Here is a 20,696-nt window from a genome sequence, read left to right on the forward strand (position 1 = left end):
AATAACCGATCTACAAGCTCACAATGCGTCGCAATGCGACCCATTGTGAACTTGTAGTAGGTAAACATTTTCAAAATCTTAAAAAATATATATAGCAGATCTACAAGCTCAGAACACGTCATCATGTGAAACGTGAGCTTGTAAGATCAACTTTTGTGGGACACAACAAAGTATAAAATAGGGCATTAATTTATGAAAAAACACAAGAAGATATGTGGCCGAACCTCTATATAAAAAGAGCATCAAGTATGAAACAGAGTTCAATTAAAGGCAATGGGGACAGGACTTAACACTTGCAAGCAGTCTCATTGTCGCTAGATAAAAACTATTCAGAAATCTCGTGTTATGGCTCCTGATCGTGTGGTATTGTTTGTCTGGAGCTTTGATGAATCACTAGCTCAGAACCGATTCTAGGTGTTTTTGTGGTTTCCCATGAGTGCTGCTGGCTTCCTGCAAACAGCGAGCCTGTGCAGTGGGTTGTGTCTGATTGATCAGACAGAGCCTCCTCTACTACAGCTCTGGCTCTAGTGTAAACTCATAAATGGGCCCTTTTCACTTAATTTATGAGGTCATCATCACTGAGCCTGCCATTAAATGAATGTAATTTGCAGGCGAAAATAAATTATCCAAATTTATCAGCTGGGCCAAAGGGCATGCCAAATGTATTGTGCTATATGTTGGATACGTGTATGCGACTGCGCGTGTACACACGCATGCAAGCAGGTGTGTGTGTGTCTTGTCTTAATACATCTAATACAGCCAACTGCCCAATAACACATAATTGCGGCGTCTCATCTCAGATCCACATTATTTCCCAGTAGACTAGTGCAGCAGTTATTTGCAAGTGGTTCACTTCGTTGTATACTAGTGTATACAAACACTCCCAATCCCTGGTCTACTTGCTTATTCATGACTAGCCTAGAAGAGGTCATTGATTAGCGTAAGAAAGGTTTTCAATGATCCTTGGTGAACCATGAATCATTGTGTATGGTGAGTCATGCTAACCTTTCTACAGAAGACTGATGATATAGACCAGCCTGCAAGAACGCCCCCGTCCGTGTGTCTGTCCGTCTGTGTGCAGCTAATATCCTGTGCGTTGGATCGATCGGTGAAAAACTGTGCAGTGTGCACGCATACTCCTTGGAGGCCAAGTAAAACCTCTGCCCCAAATTTCTCACATCAGCCTGTTAAAGCGCCACCAGGAGGCAGATTTTTGCCCCAAAGATATAAGAATATTACCCCTACAGATTGCGAAAACTGTGCATGCATACTATTTGGAGGTCAAATAAAAACCTCTTTCCCAAGTTTCTCACATCGGCCAGTTATTGCACCACCATGGAGGCCGATTTTTGCTATACATTTTTTTATATTACAGATTTTGTCCAAACATCATACAAATCGGTACAGACATTACCTCTATAATCATGTTATCAAGACGGATCTGTCCGAAGATTGGCTTGCAGGAGTGGCCTGTTTTGAACAAAATGAACGCAGCGTCCGATTGCGTGAAAATTTGCACCCACTTTCCTGCTAGGCCAAGGAAGAAATGCCACCCTATATTTATTTTCAAATCGGCCTATAATAATAGGCTGATTCACGTTTTGGCCTACAACTCTTGAACCGTAGCTCATACAATCAAAATAATTTGGATAATTACACAACTCCCCAAATAAACACGCCCATTTCCACTTGACAATATTAACGCCATTTTGCGTTTTCTTTGCAAAACACAGTTTTTGCTGCTACTGCTACCGATTTTTTCCAAACCTCACCCAAATTGGTACACCTTATCTCTGTAGTCACGTGATCATCAACCGGATTCTATTCTGATTGACTACGATTGGCTTTCAAAGTTAGCTGGAGGGGCTCGATTTGCACAACACGCTGTAATGATCATGACACTGGATGAGATCGCAGCATATGAACACAGGACGTAATTAGCTCATAAACCATATAAATATAATTTATGAATCAATTACAATATAATAATACATACATATAGGTATATATATATATATTATTATTATTGAATCTTACGTCACTGTAATGTAACGTGAGTTCTTGGACAGGTTTATATAAATGTCTGTTTAATCAGAGAGAGATACATTTTAACTGGTCGGACAAAAGACACCACACATCATTACTTTCCTTGTTACAATAAAATTGGTTTTATTCAGACTTCACCGTTACAAGTATTTATAAAGCAACGCTTGGGAAACAGAAACTTATGTTGTGTATGGAGTTAATGTGGGGAGATAAGAAAACAGGAGAGAGAAAAAGTCACAGAGAGTAAAAGAAGGAATCGCATTGGAGATGCATTATTGTAAAACCTTCTGAGCTATGCTCAACTATAACAGATATTCTCTGGTAAACACAGTAACGTCGCCTTAAGATTAATGCACAAATCAAAAATGGTTCAACACACCTTTAGACCCTGGATAGGGGCCTGAGTCCGGAGACTCTGGATTTCGGGAGAAAGGTACACAGGCGCGCTTTAAAGCCCAACTTGGCACTGGTTCTAGCGAGTGGTCTCAGAGTTCGGGAATCTCAGTGCAAAGGTAATACTGAGTTGGCGTCGACGGTGGCGGAGGCCGGGTCGCCGAGTTGACCGCGGTGATGTCCTCTTGGAGAAGGGCGCATTTCACGGCTCGGGTGCGTGTGCGATGGAGATGAGTGGAGCGGAGGCCTTCTGATCAGTCTCTGCTCTTGCCGCGGCTGCGGGTTGCAGTGGCCTGGACCTCGACCTCCTCCTTGGTGGTTCCGTGTTGAAGAGCCCTAGGAAGGCTGGTTAACCCTCCTCGTCCTTGGTTGGTGATGGGAGAGCCAGGGAATCATCCCTTGGCGGCTTTGAGCAAAGAGTGTTGTTCGTGTGGGATCTATATACCCTAAAATGTCTTTGAAGTGTGGTCAAATGTCATTACTATGCTAAATCCTTATCTGCTGTGGGATTTGCTGACTCTGAGTCACCGGGAGGGGAAGCAGAACCCTTCCGTGTGGTTTTATGACCCAGGTCAGCCATGGGCCCCCCTTGGGTCAGGCCCCGGTCACTTCTAAACACCAGGCATACATTTGGAAATACAGCATAGTACTACATTTTCACATTATTGTCCATTATTGTCCACATGTCTCTCCATGAGGTCACGTGTAATGTCTTCTTTGTGGTGAAAACATAATTTTCCATGCGCTCAAAAAGAGGGAGAAAGAGTGTGAGAGAGAGAGAGGGGGGAAGTTGTGTGTGTGTGTGTGTGTATGTGGCCATTTGGTTGGCCTGGCTTTCTCCCCCCCCTTTTCCTGATCTGTTGTCTTCATCTTTGATGTCAGGATGGGGGAGAGATAATGGGAAATTCCACACAGCTCTTTGGTGAGCAGTCTGGATTTTACGGCTTGTCCGCAACGTCTCTCGCTGTTATCACCGTGTCGATTACAAACCCCCATTTAGGCCAGCGAAGGTCGGACCGCAGGTCCAGGGTCTTCTGCTGGCGTACCAGAATTTCAGCGACTGGATAACAGGGAGAGAACACACAGCGTGGCACACATTCCATCTGGCCTTCTAGGGCGGCCACCATTAGACTTGGCAATAACCCTAAGGCGACACTGCTATAGTCTAGTGGCATGCATCCTACGTAAAGGCACAGAGGTGAAAGGACAGAGAGAGAGAGAGGGAAAAGAAGGTGTTCTTTCTCTATGGGGTTCTTAGCCCGCCGGGCTTGGCTGTTGGCTAAGAAGGTTCTAATGGGGCCAAAAAGAAATCAATAAAACCATGCTGATATCAGGACCGTCTGTGTCCTAGAACCGGGGGAGTTAACTCTGGCCAAGGCCAGTGTTTACAGGGTATTACATGGGGTTCTGAATCTCTATGGGGGCCCAGTAGAAGAGAAAAACAGAGAAAGAATAAAAAAACAAAAACATAGTGCCAATGAGACATTAGCCCAACATCTAACTGAACCTACAGGGTTTTCTTTGAAACCTAACAGGTGGTTTTGAGTAGGGCCACACTCAGTATGCGCTAAAGTTTTAGTTTGCTTGCCTTTCCGGAGGAAAGGGGAAGATCGCATGCTGGGATTTTTATAACAGTAAAACAAGAGCCCGTTTGGGCGGGTATTGCACCCAAAATTACCTTTGACTTAAAGTAAACTAAAATGCAAAAGAAAAATGTCTATAAAAGTGTAAGAATAAAATGCCAAAGCAAAATGTATATAAAGGTTTTTTTTTTTTTTTTCAAAACAAAATACAACACACACGGCGGTCATCCCACCTTGTGGTGGGAAGGTAGTCCTACTTCCAACAGGCTTGGGCCGTGTTGGTGTCAAGATACAGGTCGGGGTTGCTGTCATTGTGGGCCACCACGTCTGGCGTGGTAACCCTGACGTATGTATCATCGTGCCCCCCCCTTAGGTTGGTCACGTTTTATGAATGATAATGTAAACCATTTTTCAACATTTGACACAAAGTTTGAGAAACCTATGCGCAAAAAGTTAAAAATATACCGGACCCCCCTTATGTTTTAGATGAAACACGAACTATTGTGAAGTGGTGTCATATGAAGCATACGTTGGAACAAAGTGATTAGGTTCTCTCAAATTCTTGTCGTCACGGGCTGGGCTTTGCCATCGTGATTCTCTGGGGACTTCAGCTGGGAGCTGTTGTACCAACTCAGGGAATCCAGGTCTTGTCCCAGAGTTATACCGTGAGAGCGAGCGACCGCGGTCTGGACTACGATCTTGGGAGGAGGGACGATCGCGGTCGTATGAGGGGGAGCGAGGTCGGCTCCAGGAGGGAGACTGGCGGTCGCTTCTCCTATACTGACCACGGTCGTCTTGCCTTTCATATTGTTCCCAATCGTTTTGCTCTTGATGTGAGGGGTAGTCACTCGGTCCGTTGTTGGACCTGTCTGTGCGAGGGTGCCCCCCCTCAAGTTCAAGGCTTTCTATTGGGCATACCGTATGGGCTTGGGGTTTAGTGCGATCTCTATCGAACGCTTCTCGGGCCAGGTTGCGGAGCTTGTTAGCTTGCGTATGTCTCGGTTCGACCCCAAGGGGAATTTGCTTTTTAATGGAAGGATGCAAATTACTTAAGAACAAGGCTTTAAAGTATTCGTTTTCTTCCATATTGGGTAGATTTTGATCGCCAAAGTACGCTCTACGCAGTTTTGCATAGTATACGTTAATAGGTTCGTCCTTTGAGTGGTGAACTCCTATGGCGGCGGTAATACCACTCTTGCTTTGGTGGTCGGCAAATTCCTCGATAATTGCCGCACGTATAGCCTGCCAGTCTTGGCGGGTTTGTTCTGTCTGCCGTCTAACAAAACTGCTGACCTCTCGGTTGGAGGTTAGCGTAATGAGTCTTAATTTGGTTTCAGACGTGACAGGGGCATATTCTTCTAAATGGTAGTCAATGTCCTCCAAATAGGTGTAGGTATCCACGTCCCCATCTGTTGTGGGGTTAAAGCGTGGGATAAATTTAGCAAGTTTTTTCAGATCGTCAGTGGTTAGGTGTTGACCGGCTGGGTTAGCGCGTGGTGACACCGTTCCGTTTCCTGACCTTGGGGGAGTACCTGTACCGTGTGGCACTGGCTGGGTTTGCCCCGGCAGGCTCAGGCCGGCTTGCCCGGAGGGGAGAGGCGCCTCATACCTTTGGACAGTTGGTGTTACAGAGGGTGGAGGGTGGCTCCCCGTATTTGGAAAGGTTTGACTACCATTTAGCAGAGCGTGACCTGGGCTAGTGTACATAGGGTGGATCCCCGGTAGGGAAGCCGGGGCTCCGCCTGACGGGGGAAGTACTTCTCTCCCTGGCGGGAGAACAGTGTCCCTATGTGCTAGTCTAGTCAAGTCATGGCTGGCAATTTGGCTTTCAATTTTTAGGCTAGTGACCTGGTGTGTGGAGACTTCCAGATCATGTCTCAATTTTGCAATTAGAGTGTCCGTTTCTGAGATGTATTTATGCCATGCCTGCCTTTCCTGTGTAAAACCATGTATTTCCGCCCTTAAGGACCCCATGAGGCGTTCTCTGACAGTTACCGTACCCTGGGCGACGTTTACGTCATTCCGCAGGTCGCTAATTTGACTTTGAAAGTCAGTGTTATCAGTTTGAACATCCAGGAGTGCTTGGGTTAGTCTAGTTTTCACTAATTGTCCTTCAGAGAGGCGGTCTTGAAGGTCGAGCGCCTCTGTTTCTAGCTGAATTATCCTCGCGTCAGCGGGACCTGATTGTCCAGGCCCTGCGCTGGGGGAAGGTGGAGTTTGTTTTACGGCTAATTCCATCGTGGCAATTTGGTTTTTTAGCTGTACTATTTCCTGCTCAGCTGTTGTCAGCAAAGCAGCTTTACTTTCCAAATCCTTTACCTTGTCCTGTAGCTCATCGACCTGTTTCACAGAGGCCATCTTAATGGACAGGGCGAAAGGAGCGACTACTAGGGTTCGGTATTTGGTCCAAATATGTTCAGCTAGTGTTAGCTATTACTTTGGACAAAACTAGAAGGAGTGGTACATGCAGCAATACTGGTGAAGTAACAGTGGAATTGTACTTAGTAGGCCGTGTGAAGATGAGACAAGGTTTCCCTGATAATTATTTTGAGGTGTTTAGCTTTGTTTGAGACCTACAAATTTAAGAGGGATTATTAATCCCAGGTTCCTTAGTTTAGTTTATTTTATTTTTTTAAATAAACGTTTATTCGGTTCGAATAGTAAAGTATCTTTGATTGAGAGAAAAGTCTTTGAAGGTTCCTTTGGGTTTTCCCCAAAATAACCGAGATTAGAAGAGAGGAAACAAAACCTTTCTTTAAAATCTGGAAAAACTAATCAGAGAGAAGTGAGAAAAAGTTTTTTTTTTTTAAACTTTAACTAAATTCAATCTCTAAAAATTAATCCAAAAAAAAAAATTGTTTAATCCAAATTCTAAAAAAAAAAAAAAAAAAAAAAAAAAAAACAATTTTTTTTTTTATTTTTTTTTTAAAAAATAATTCTATCCATTTATAGAAATTTCAGAATAAACGTGAACAATCTGCAGAGTATCTTTAGAAACCGGAACATTGAAAAATTTCCGGGAATTATAGCCGAAAATACTCTGCAATCTTCAGACTTATTGTGTTTCTTCTTACAAAGGAACAAAAATTAATAATCTGTTTCCAATTCTGAACTAAGATTAACTTTCCGAATTAAGCAGTTAACTTATTAACCCTTTACTTTAAAACGAGCTCAAACTTTAACTCAGAAAATTAATATGGTCCGTTGGGTTTGGATCAACCAGGCTCTGTCTGTGATTTGTCAATCAAATGACCCAGATGAAACTTTTGTCACTCCGGTTTTGTTTGTCAACTCACAGTCAAACTCTCGCCGATTCGAACGCACCGTTCATAGCTACAACCTCTAAATATAACACTGGATACCAGTCTGTCTTCACACAACGTCACCACAACAGATCTTTATCTCAAGTGAATGTCTCACTGGAGCTCGGCTGTAGTGGGGGTGGAGTTCTTAGCTCCACAATGTCTCTGCCCGTGCTGTGACGTTATCAACGGGGGAGGGGTGTGTTTACGCAATCCAAAATGGCGCCAACTGAATTGTCACGAGAGGGTCAGTCAGCAGGCTGTACGGGCCCGTGGCTGTTTGTGTTAGAAACACGAATTTCCTTCAGACAGCAATCTTGGCACAAGTTAAATCACGGATCAGTTTTAAGAGAAGAAAGATACGACTTTGGCTATTCTCTTTCTCTTCGTCTGATCTGTAAGCCTTTTACTGGGATTCTAAGTGACTATTAAGCGCTATAATAGTGATTCACTCGAATTTCCCCTTCTCATGAGACTGTATTAAACTGTCTCAGAGGATACCAAAATTAACAACGGCTTACTTATAGTTATTAACTCATAAGGGTGTCTGTCGCTTGATTGACAGTGCAGCGTGAGTGATACTTGGAGCGTTACTCCAAGAAGTACCCGCACAAAGGAAGCCCACTTTCCCTCAATTCCCTGGCTCTGTGGAGCTCAGAGTTGGTGGAGGAGGAGTCCTAAGCTGCTAGTGTCCGTGGTACGTGCTGTCACGTTGCCAACGGGCGGGGTCTGCTTACGTAATTCAAAATGGCGTTTGCTGGAGAATTTGTGAATGAGCTCTGTGCATTCTGACCAGAGAGAAAAAAAACACACAGCTCTGTCGCTGTCTTTTGCTTCTTAGTCTATCTGTGGCCAAACACGATCCCAGTCTTTCACTCAGCAATCGTCACGAAACCAGTTAAATTACGGACCAGTTTGAAAAATAAAAGTACGAGTATTTTTCTTTTTCTTTATCTGATCTGTTAGCTTTTTAGGATTCTAAGTGAGCTGAAGCATTACAGTAGCGGTTCACTTTTGGAGATCCTCGTCTCCTAGACGATTTAATAAACGGTCTAAGAGGATACTAGAGATTATAACAAGCTTACAAAAGTTAATAAATCTCAGTCCAGTTTTGACGTAATTTTACCTTGGTTTAGCCTAGATTTGTGTTAACTAATCTCGCTTTCTCTTCTTATTATAATTACCGGCTCGAGTTAATTACCATCGAGTGTCGGTGTTTATTCATAAATTGGCCATTGGTAAAAACTTTGTCAGAATTTAAAAGGGAAAGGCTCTTTCTAAGTAGCTAGTTTAAAAAGAATATTTTTCAACCTTTTGAGTGCTGGACTCACATTAAAAGAATACTTTTTCTTTTATTATCTCCGGGGGGAAATAACACTCTATTTTTTTCTATTGCCTGACGCACACACTGCCTGCAGTGGGACTCAGGGTTTAGTTAAAAAGAGGGCACGGTAATTTTGCTGACATACATCCTATCCAAGCGCGGTGCGCGTTCTGTTGGTTTTTTCTCTTACTGCTCCCCACGTTTGTTTTCAAACGTAGATGTTTGGTATCATCTGTCAACACAGTCTAGTATTTTCTCTCTGCTTAAAGACAAAAACCTGCCTCGTATAACGGGGCACCACCTGTAATGATCATGACACTGGATGAGATCGCAGCATATGAACACAGGACGTAATTAGCTCATAAACCATATAAATATAATTTATGAATCAATTACAATATAATAATACATACATATAGGTATATATATATATATTATTATTATTGAATCTTACGTCACTGTAATGTAACGTGAGTTCTTGGACAGGTTTATATAAATGTCTGTTTAATCAGAGAGAGATACATTTTAACTGGTCGGACAAAAGACACCACACATCATTACTTTCCTTGTTACAATAAAATTGGTTTTATTCAGACTTCACCGTTACAAGTATTTATAAAGCAACGCTTGGGAAACAGAAACTTATGTTGTGTATGGAGTTAATGTGGGGAGATAAGAAAACAGGAGAGAGAAAAAGTCACAGAGAGTAAAAGAAGGAATCGCATTGGAGATGCATTATTGTAAAACCTTCTGAGCTATGCTCAACTATAACAGATATTCTCTGGTAAACACAGTAACGTCGCCTTAAGATTAATGCACAAATCAAAAATGGTTCAACACACCTTTAGACCCTGGATAGGGGCCTGAGTCCGGAGACTCTGGATTTCGGGAGAAAGGTACACAGGCGCGCTTTAAAGCCCAACTTGGCACTGGTTCTAGCGAGTGGTCTCAGAGTTCGGGAATCTCAGTGCAAAGGTAATACTGAGTTGGCGTCGACGGTGGCGGAGGCCGGGTCGCCGAGTTGACCGCGGTGATGTCCTCTTGGAGAAGGGCGCATTTCACGGCTCGGGTGCGTGTGCGATGGAGATGAGTGGAGCGGAGGCCTTCTGATCAGTCTCTGCTCTTGCCGCGGCTGCGGGTTGCAGTGGCCTGGACCTCGACCTCCTCCTTGGTGGTTCCGTGTTGAAGAGCCCTAGGAAGGCTGGTTAACCCTCCTCGTCCTTGGTTGGTGATGGGAGAGCCAGGGAATCATCCCTTGGCGGCTTTGAGCAAAGAGTGTTGTTCGTGTGGGATCTATATACCCTAAAATGTCTTTGAAGTGTGGTCAAATGTCATTACTATGCTAAATCCTTATCTGCTGTGGGATTTGCTGACTCTGAGTCACCGGGAGGGGAAGCAGAACCCTTCCGTGTGGTTTTATGACCCAGGTCAGCCATGGGCCCCCCTTGGGTCAGGCCCCGGTCACTTCTAAACACCAGGCATACATTTGGAAATACAGCATAGTACTACATTTTCACATTATTGTCCATTATTGTCCACATGTCTCTCCATGAGGTCACGTGTAATGTCTTCTTTGTGGTGAAAACATAATTTTCCATGCGCTCAAAAAGAGGGAGAAAGAGTGTGAGAGAGAGAGAGGGGGGAAGTTGTGTGTGTGTGTGTGTGTATGTGGCCATTTGGTTGGCCTGGCTTTCTCCCCCCCCTTTTCCTGATCTGTTGTCTTCATCTTTGATGTCAGGATGGGGGAGAGATAATGGGAAATTCCACACAGCTCTTTGGTGAGCAGTCTGGATTTTACGGCTTGTCCGCAACGTCTCTCGCTGTTATCACCGTGTCGATTACAACGCTATACAAGCCCCCCGGAATCGATCGGCGGGAAACTTTGCACACACACCATGAGAACGTTTTTTTGCAAAACACATTGATATTACTCAAACTTCACGTGAGTCAACATTATCTCTATAGTCATGTCATCAAGACGTATTTGTCAGATTTCTTATATGCCATTCCGATTGACTACGATTGGCTTCCAAAGTTTGCTGGGGTGGCATTGCCTTTTTAAAATGACTGGATTCCAGACATCGCTGGCCCACAATAACTTACCTGGCCTGGCAGAGACCTGTGCTCCGAGGAGCAATTTTTTTTAGTTTTATGTGACATTTGTTCTCTGCATTTACCCATCCTAACTATTGGGAGCAGTAGGCTTTATTAATAGAGGGCCCTGGGGAGCAGTTAGGGGTTATGTCTTGACACTATTCGACACATCATAGAGTGGGTGGTGGACCGATGATAAGTGACCTTCCGATTCGTTGAACTGGTGACCTTCTGATTCCCTAAGCGGCCCTTTCTCTACCCACTCATGCAGGGTGACTCAGCTATGATGAATAGAGACAAAAAGAGCATCTGACAGCTGCATATCCACCACCATTTACTTTAATGGTATACATACAGTAGTAACATCCCAACAGCCTGAGTTTGAGAAAAGTTAACAATTTCTCACGGTCTACACAGCCAGTCAGTTTTGTCTCTAACAAGTTGACTTGTTATGTATTACGTACTGTGGTTTTCTGTGCAGGTTCTTCATGCTATTTCCATTTGTTTTAGTTAGTTGTTATAACTTCAAGTCCTGCATAAAGAGCTGGCTGAACAGCAGATGGACCTCAAAATTGGAGTTTATCACATTAAAATCTTTGAAATGCTTTGTTGTGATTGGCACATTTTGCCGGCACTGATTATTATATGATTGACTAATATCAAATAGAGTTGTATGCATACAGTACCTGGCCACTCTTCCTCTCAGGTCTCCAATCCCAGCCAAGTTCTTCTGGTCTAGACTCTGCACGGCCCATGAGGTTCCAGATGTGACCGAGTCCCTTTGGGTGATGTTGCTCTCCAGGGCCTGTTCAGACCCAAGGTCAGCATGGTAAGTATGCTCTTTGATGCTGAATCCATTCAATCCGGGAACACATCTGTGTCATTTCAGATCTCTTTTGGCTATTCAAAAATAGCAGATATACAAGCTCATAGCGTGGCACCAAATGCAGCGCTATGAGCTTGTATGTATCTGCTATTGTTTTGTGATTTTTTTTTTGAAAATTGTGCACATCTTTGAATATATTTATTTTTAAAGCAAACATTTGTAACTCAAATCTTTGCTTCTGGAGGTCCCTGGACCAAAATATTTGACAAATGTTCGCTTTAAAAAATGTATATTCAAAGATTTGCACAAATGTTCACGATTTTTCAAAGATAGCAGATATACTGTACAAGCTCATAGCGCGGCACTCGGTGCCGCACTATGAGCTTGTATATCTGCTATTTTTAAATAGCCAAAGACATCTAAAATGACAGGTCTTAATGGATTAATTGCCACATTTAGTAAAATAGAAGGAACAGACACTTTGTTTCTGGGTAAAGACTAATTAATTATAGAACAAAGGTGTCACTTGACAAGAACCGCTACACATTGTTAGCTTGAAAATCAGTTCTTAGTAGCGACACATTCATGTGATGGAGTAAAATTCAGCCTAATTTATGCTGCTAACATATGACGGGTGTCACGCACCGGAAATAGCAGACCGTGAGCTGGTAGGTCAGTTATTATCGTCATGCAACACCTCCGTACAACAAATTGGGCTTAATCTAGCTATAAATGCACTGAATCTCTGCATGCATGCATGCGTGTCCGTGTCCTCCCCGCTCAGCGGCATATAACTGATGTTATAGACTCCCCCCCCAAGTACTACAATAATGGGTACTGCCCTAAGGATAATGGGTACTCTGACAATGCGGGTACAACGGGTAAAATGTGTAAGGTACAATGGGTATGAGGGGCATGCATTCATGTGAGGTACAGTAACTGTTCATTCCAACCTGTCTAAATGAAGAGGCATTGTGCAGTGTGGGTGGATTTAGAAACAGACAGATAGAGATTATACCTTTACTTTGGTAATTATTCTGACATGCCCTGTGCTAGCCCAGTGGCACATAGGTGTGTCCTTCGCAGATAACAGAATTACTGAGCACTATGGAGACAGTGCCATTAAGCATGTCTCCTTTCCAGCTTATATTCACTTCACTTCACATCTTGGTTTATTGCTACTTGCTCAAACACTCATGCAGAGAATTAATTAGCAGAAGGGAATTATGACGATAATATTATAGATAACAACAATCAGCGTTATCATTTAGGGCCCAGTGAGAGTGGATTAATGATGCGTTGTGTCGTTTAGCTATACTACGTGGTTTGTGTAGGGGTGCTCTCCCCTGCTTTGCCTCAATGTTCGTACGACTCTCTGCCTAAAGATTGAAGAACGAAAATGAATCAAATTTCCATTCAAGTACTCAGCTTATATAGTATGCTATAAACCATAAGTGGTTAAGTGGCCATAAGTGGTACTGGCAAGCACTCAGAACACCCCAATATTCGTAAGATGATAATGCCTTTACTTGTTTTTTTTTGCTTATACTTGGAAAATGCCTCATAAGCATGATGGGATTCAAGGAGGGCTTTGTAGGGCACTGCACCACTCTATAAAGTGTAATCAAAGTGCATGTACTGTACTGTAAGCCAACGTGTGTGCATGCATGTGTGTGTGCGTGCGTGTTTGTCTGCGAGTTTGTAAAAGATTGATTAAAAGAGAAATGGCACAGGGGCACGGTGGCGCAGTCGGTAGCGCTGTCGCCTCACAGCTAGAAGGTCCTGGGTTCGATTCCCGCCGGGGACGCTGTGGGCACTGGGGGCGTGTCTTCTCCTCCGCGTCATCAGCGCCCATACCCTAGGTGGGGTTGGCGAAAGGGCCTACTCTGTGTGGAGTTTGCATGTTCTCCCCGTGTCTCCTAGGGTAGTTAATACCCTCACAAAAACATGTAGTAATCCTGGTCACTATACCGCCTCCCCCATGACAGCCGGGGCGCCTGATGGAGGGGAAGGGAACGGGTTGGAATAACGTGTTCCTTCCACGCGCTACGTCCAACCAGGGAAACTCCCCCCTGTCAGGTGACAATAAGGTCAGTTGGCTCTCATGCCTGAAGGAAGCATGAGCTCGGCCCTGGCCTCCCTACTGTGGGGTGACAGGTGTAATACTGGTGTAGGGCTGGTGTAGTGCCCAGGATCACTTAGGAAATTGGCACCGGGTGAAAAAAAAATGGGTTACAAAAATCGCGGGATAAATTTTTTTATAAAAAAAAAAAAAGAGAAATGGCACGAGGTACAGTAAGGGAAAACTGAGGAAAATGAGAGGAAAAAGTGCAAAAACAGACTTGACAATAACACTTTACTTGTGACCTTCTTCATGGAAAGAGATGTGTTGGAGATCAATTCCACCAGAGCTCTTGTTGATGAGTATAGAGTGGAGAGCTTGCACAGCACTTAACCTTGTACACGAAGCTACTTAATACTGTATGTGTTGTTTTTACCAGGTTGCTTGCAGCCTGGTCTAGGAAGAGACTGATTAACTACTAAACACTTTCTAAACACTTTCTGGCGACCTTTTGATCATTGGCTGACCGTGGCGGTCTTTCAATCCTTAAAGCCAATGGGGAGACTTCCCCGAGACTTCCCCATACTCTGAACGACGGGCGTCCTCCCATACTATGGGATCATAGCCCAGAACAAAAAAAAAAGCCACCAAACAAAAATCGCCACCAAACAAACTATTGACTTGACTCCTCATACACACACACACACAGCGATTTGTTACTCCGCGAGCGAAAGGGTACAGGACCACGGGTCCATTTGGTTCCGTGCGGGGACGCTGGAGAGAGCAACCTGGTACTATGACTGCGTCATCATTTCTTGTTTTGTTTTGTTTTAAGCTCAGCCCATGGAATAATGACTCTTCTCAAGCTCAACTGTGGTGATTTTGCTCTTGAACTAATTGAGGTTTAGACTTATCTTTTGCTACCCTTAGCCAAGAGAGCCCAGCAGCAGCATTTCCTGCAATGAATGAAGATAGCCCCCCCCCCACCCCACCCCCAATCCTCATAACATTGTACAGGGTCACCATACAGCGTACTGACCAGCTGTATCTCCATCTGGTATGGAGACCGCAAAGCCTCAGGCCAGAAGTCCCTGCAGAGAGTGGTGAGGACATCTGAGAAGGTCACTTCATTCCCATCCATTCAAGATATAGTAACAATACTGTTTGACCAAGACCTCCAACATAGGCAGGTACGATACCCCACCCATCCCTATCATGGATTCATGGATAGGCCTGTGACAATTATTACGTAATCGCCTGATAAAAAAATATTTGAGATAATCACAATTACTTTTTCCATAATCGTCATGATCGTTTCAATGTTGAAAATGTTTCATATATTTTCAAACATTTTACAGAAAATAACTGAAATAGCCGATCTGCAAGTTTGCAGATCGGCGATTTAAAAAATAAAGTTGTTTAAGTTATTTGTCATATCTGCCCTGTGCGATTTTTGTTTACGTAGCCTGAAATAATGTCAAATGTATTTCTTATTTATGTTCCAATGTTCAGTGTCAAAAACAATTACACAATTAAACCGTTAGTCACAATTATTTTTGTGACAATTAATCGTCAAGTATTACATTTCATGATCATCATGGACTGTTTGATCCTCTGTCCTCCGATAAGGGGATACCACAGTATACGGTAACAGTGCAGAACTGCCGGGTTGCGTAAAAACTTCTTCCCTCAAACCATCAGACTCTTAGGCCAGTCCACACCAGTGCAACTCCTTGCAACTCCTTGCAACCATTATTGCCAAATGGCACCCGTCTGCAACTGGTCAGTCCAGACCACTGCAATTTATTGCAACTGTCTGGTTGCAAGTTGCGACTATAGTTGCATTGGTGTGGACGGGCCAAAACTCCCTGTAACACCCCAGTTGAACTACTAGACGCTTCACACAATGAAGGTATGGTAGTTGAACTACCAGCAGGCTACAGTACAGCAAAATGTAGTTTTACTACATTGTTCAACTACATAGTTACGTAGTTTAATGCTCCCAACACTGTGTGTGTGTGTGTGTGTGTGTGTGTGTGTGTGTGTGTGTGTGTGTGTGTGTGCGTGCGTGCGTGCGTGCGTGTGTGTGAGTGATGGTGTGCGTACCTGTATGTCCACGCTGAGCTGTTTGACGATGTGTGTGATGGTGTTTATGTGGTTCTCCAGCAGCCTGCGGGACAGGGCTTCGGCCAGGACGTTGCCCTGGGTGGCCTGCAGGCTGGCAGCCATCTCCTCCTTGATCCTCAGGGCCTGTTCCACCAGCACGACCAGAGTCCTGTCCTGGCCGCTCACACGGCCCTCCAACACCTCAGTCCTGATGAGAGGTAACGTTCAAGAGAACATTTATGAAACCATCACAAAATTAAAAATTTATTAAATAAATTCAAACAAATTCAAACAAATTCAAATTTAAAATATATTTTTTCTTTTTCATCCTTTTTTTTTTCTTAAAAAGAATTCCTTGTATCCTTGTATCTCATTATGTATTGTTTCCTGTTCTCCTTGTACTTTTATTGTGTAGTTATCTTCCTAGTGTTCCTGTCTGCCCTAATGTTTGCTACCTGTCCTGTCTCGCCTCCCTTTGATTAGTTATGTTCTCCACCTGTCTCCTGTTGTGCCCCAGCCAATCCCTGTGTTAATTTGTCTTGTGTTCACCTGTGTCCAGTTAACCCTGTGTGTACATATAGACCCTCAGTTCCTCATATGGTTTGCTCGAATATAAAGGTTGTCTTATAGTACAGCGGCTAAAAGCAATATTTTGGGAGAATCGTTCACTTGGTGATACAAGCGTGAAACTTGGTACAGATCATCTTTAGAGGTCATTTATCGATTTTTTTAATCGAGCCACTTGAAAATCAAAGATGGCGGCCATTTTTCAAGATGGCCGACATCTTAGTGGGCAGTTAAGTGATATGATGGTTTATTTGGTGATACAAGCATGAAAATTGGCATGAGCAGTCTCTGTGGGTCACTTGACAATAGGCCACCCACAGCTACTTGAAATTTCAAGATGGCGGCCATTTTTCAAGATGGCCAACACTTTAGTGGAGCAATTAAGTTATATAATGGTTTATTTGGTGATACAAGCATGAACATTGGCATGAGCAGTCTCTGTGGGTCACTTGACAATAGGCCACCCACAGCTACTTGAAATGTCAAGATGGCGGCCATTTTTCAAGATGGCCAACACTTTAGTGGAGCAATTAAGTTATATAATGGTTTATTTGGTGATACAAGCATTAAATTTGGCATGAGCAGTCTCTAAGGGTTGCTTGACAAGAAAACACTCCCAGCCACTTTACATTTCTATTTTCAAGATGGCCGCCCCCTGGATCCTCAAAAGATACATTTTCTCATAGAAATGTATGTTTTCTTTTCTTTAAGGACGATTATACGATTATTATTATTATGCTAAAGAACAACTTTTAACACATCACAATATATTGTGTTGATTTGTTGATCATAGATAGATTAGATAAGAGTGAATATCTGCACTACCAGGGCACACTGGTGATATATCACTGCTGTTAAACTCAGAGTGGGGTTCAATGTCAGCTAATTGAAAGTTGGTATCCCAAATGCTGTCTAATTTACCCCAAAACAGTTAGATAGCCGCACCTGAATTGACAGGTTGTGCCAGCACGGGAGAGCCGAGCCAAGGTTAATGGGGTTTTAGTTAACCGGATGGTGTACAGATCGCTCAGGATTTAAATGGCATTGGATGAACGATCGAACTAAGTGTAGGGTTAAGGCACGAACTTAGTTGTATCCCATACATCAAAGTGCTTGGTAAAAGGTGGTAAAAGGATAAACCCTCGGCCTCTGCCTATGCTGCAGACATGGCAGAAGCCATCATAACAGTTGTGAAAACTAACTGGGACAGATGTTTAATTTGTCAGCAGGTCACCAAGGAAAAACTCATTCAGCCGAGTTTATTCAACAGAGAGCACGATCGTACTGGTTATGATACCATTGCAAGAAATGTTGAGCTGGAAAGGGCCCAAAAGAGAGCATCTACATCTGCTGAAGACACTGAAGATACCAAAGATATCCATGTCAAGAGGCCAAGAAGATCTAATGTATGACCGGTCCAGCGATGTCACAACTGTGAACGAGGCCAGGCTTGATCTCTTTGCCAGAAAGCAAAGACAATATGACTTGATCCCACCAACTCAAGCAGCACTCAAAGAGCATGCCAAACATGCTTTTTATGAGGCTGGATACGTGTGGGGACAGGCATTGAAGCGACATCCACAAATGCCGAGCCCATCTGACTGGGGATGGGTGGAACAGGACGAGAAGTGGAAAGTCTTCTGGACTCCACTTCCACCTATTGCGGAGAGTTGTTGGGAGTTGACCAAATGTGGGTGCTCCAAGGCATGTACTGGAAGGTGTAACTGCTTCAGATATGGACTCAGTTTCACATGCCTATGTAGTTGCCCCTGCTAGAACCTATTTGCATGTTTCTTTTGCCAGAGTTATTCCCTGTTGTCCTCTGTGTTTTCAAGTGGAGGCCTATGGCTCGGCTTCCCCTCGTCACATCGACGCATCATGTTTTACTTTTTATCTAGTCTATTACTGTGTAATTTTCAGTTGTTACTTTGTAACATTGCTTCCACTGCCTTCCACTGCCATATCTAACAGTGAAGCACATTTTCAGTTTAGTTCCTTAGTATCGTTTGTCATGGTTCCGTGGCTATTGCCATTCAGTATTAGCCATTACTCATAATTTTGGAGCACTGTCCGTTCAGCACCACAACTGTGCTTATCAGCACCACAACTGTGCTAATTTATTCATCTTATTTTTTGTTTCCCCACCCCTTAGTATTTATTTGACACATGTAATGGCTGTTATATATATATATATATATATATATATATATATATATATATATATATATATATATATATATATATATATATATATATATCCTCCCTTGTGACTGTTACCTTGTCGTGGTAAGGGAGCTTGTTTAGGCCTACCTCAGTGAACCCTGAGAGCTATGCCGGTGGGAGGCAACTCCTGACAGGTCTTACCAAACTGGACAGGTCGTGGGCGAGGAGTCAGACAAAACACAGTCAAACAACCTCTCTTGACAGAGCTTTTTGAGGAACCCAATACATTTCTATGAGAAAAGGTATCATTTAAAGATTGACATCTTGAAATTTCAAGTGGCTGTGGGCGGTTTCTTGTCAAATGACCTTTTGAGACGGCTCATGGCAATTTTCATGCTTGTATCACCAACTAAATTATTTCTTAAGCTTAACTAGTCCACTAAGGTGGTGGCCATCTTGAAAAATGGCCGCCATCTTGACATTTCAAGTAGCTGTGGGTGGCTTATTGTCAAGTGACCCACAGAGACTGCTCATGCCAATTTTCATGCTTGTATCACCAAATGAACCATTATATAACTTAAATGCTCCACTAAAGTGTTGGCCATCTTGAAAAATGGCCGCCATCTTGAAATTTCAAGTAGCTGTGGGTGGCCTATTGTCAAGTGACCCACAGAGACTGCTCATGCCAATTTTCATGCTTGTATCACCAAATAAACCATCATATCACTTAACTGCCCACTAAGGTATCGGCCATCTTGAAAAATGGCCGCCATCTTGGATTTTTGAGTGGCTCGATTAAAAAAGTCAAAGAGTTGACCTAAAGGAATGTTCATGCCAATTTTCACGCTTGTATCACAAAGTGAACGATTGTTCCTACTATCCGCTCTACTATTAGTGTTCTGTGCACCTTGGGGTCCTACACTTTTGCCTCGCACCGTGACAAATTTAGAGTAGCCAATTATTTTGTACCCCCTTTGTCTCCCCAATTTAGTAGGAATACATGCAGTGACAAATACCACCATCCCCGCCTGGCTTCCCTCCCCCAAAAACAGGCCAATTGTGTTGACAAAACTGGATGCACCACGGTGGATTGTATTTTTCAAAATGAAATGTCACTTTTTTTCTCGCTATTTTTAAAGAATGTATTCAAAGTTTTTAAACATAAAAAAATGCCCAAAATAGGGAAGTCATATCTCTGGATATACATTTGTACTGTTCCTAATCCTGACCTGAGTTCAAATCCTACCCAACAATATCCTGTGCTATTCTGTCTCCCTCACAGCTTGTCTTTCTGCTTCTTCCATTTGATTAATATTATTAATCCCAGAGGGAGAAACTGTCACCATCAATGCTGGTTCACTCGTCCATTATTATGTTATTCACTTTCTAAATGGTATTTGATCATGTCCTTTATAATCCTGTTTATTTTTGCGTTGGCTGTTATGTCAGCGAGCAAATTTACATTTTGTTACCATGGAACCGCCGTGATACAACATAATCTAATCTAATGCTGCGTTCACACTGGCAGATACAAAAGATACAAAGATACACAGCAAATTTGTAGCTTTATATCTTTGTAGCTGAAGTTGAAACCAGCTCAACTTATTTGTAGCTTTGTAGCAGTTGTATCTTTTGTAGCAGCTACAAACGTCTGATATGTGGTATCTTTGTATCTTCATGTCGCTGGCTTCCATTAAAAAATAATGGTAGCCTGTATCTTTGTATCTGCCAGTGTGAACACAGCATAATAAAGCTGCAGCACCCATCGACCAACAGTCTATCGAAGATGAGATTTATCATACCCTCTGGTCTGGACACAAACCAGATCTCACATTGACTTTATGTCTCTTATATCGTGGCTTACTGATTTAAATATCACTCACAGCAGTGTCACAGAGGTCACACAGGTGGTTCCCAAACTTATCTCTCTCCTACAGCCCAACTGGGGTCACCATGGTTTTCACTGTGTTCACAATGGTGGTGGAAAAAGCACAATTTTTTTTACTTAAGTAAAAGTATCAATACTGCAGTGTAGAAATACTCTGTTAAGTAAAAAGTCCGGCAATCAAAATTTACTTGAGTAAAAGTACAACAGTATTGGCATCAAAATGTACTTAAAGTACCAAAAGTTTCACAAGTTCAAAATGTTTAAAAATCTTTTGAAAATAGCAGATCTATAAGCTCACAATGCGTCGCGAGCTTGTAGATCGTCTATTTTTAAATGGCTGAA

General features: G+C 43.0%; 1 protein-coding gene across 1 annotated transcript in view; it reads right to left on the reverse strand.

The window, feature by feature from the left end:
• The window catches only part of LOC308088116 (aquaporin-3-like), a 123,447-nt gene extending 107,245 nt beyond the window's left edge, over positions 1–16,202 (reverse strand). The window contains exon 1 of the mRNA XM_080432479.1: positions 16,193–16,202. The gene's annotated coding sequence lies outside the window, so the exon portion shown is untranslated. The remainder of the gene's footprint in view (positions 1–16,192) is intronic.
• Between the last annotated feature and the right edge of the window lie 4,494 nt (positions 16,203–20,696).

This window comes from Gymnoscopelus braueri (genome assembly GCF_963280865.1).
Source record: "Gymnoscopelus braueri genome assembly, chromosome: 7".
In the NCBI taxonomy this organism is placed as follows: domain Eukaryota; kingdom Metazoa; phylum Chordata; class Actinopteri; order Myctophiformes; family Myctophidae; genus Gymnoscopelus; species Gymnoscopelus braueri.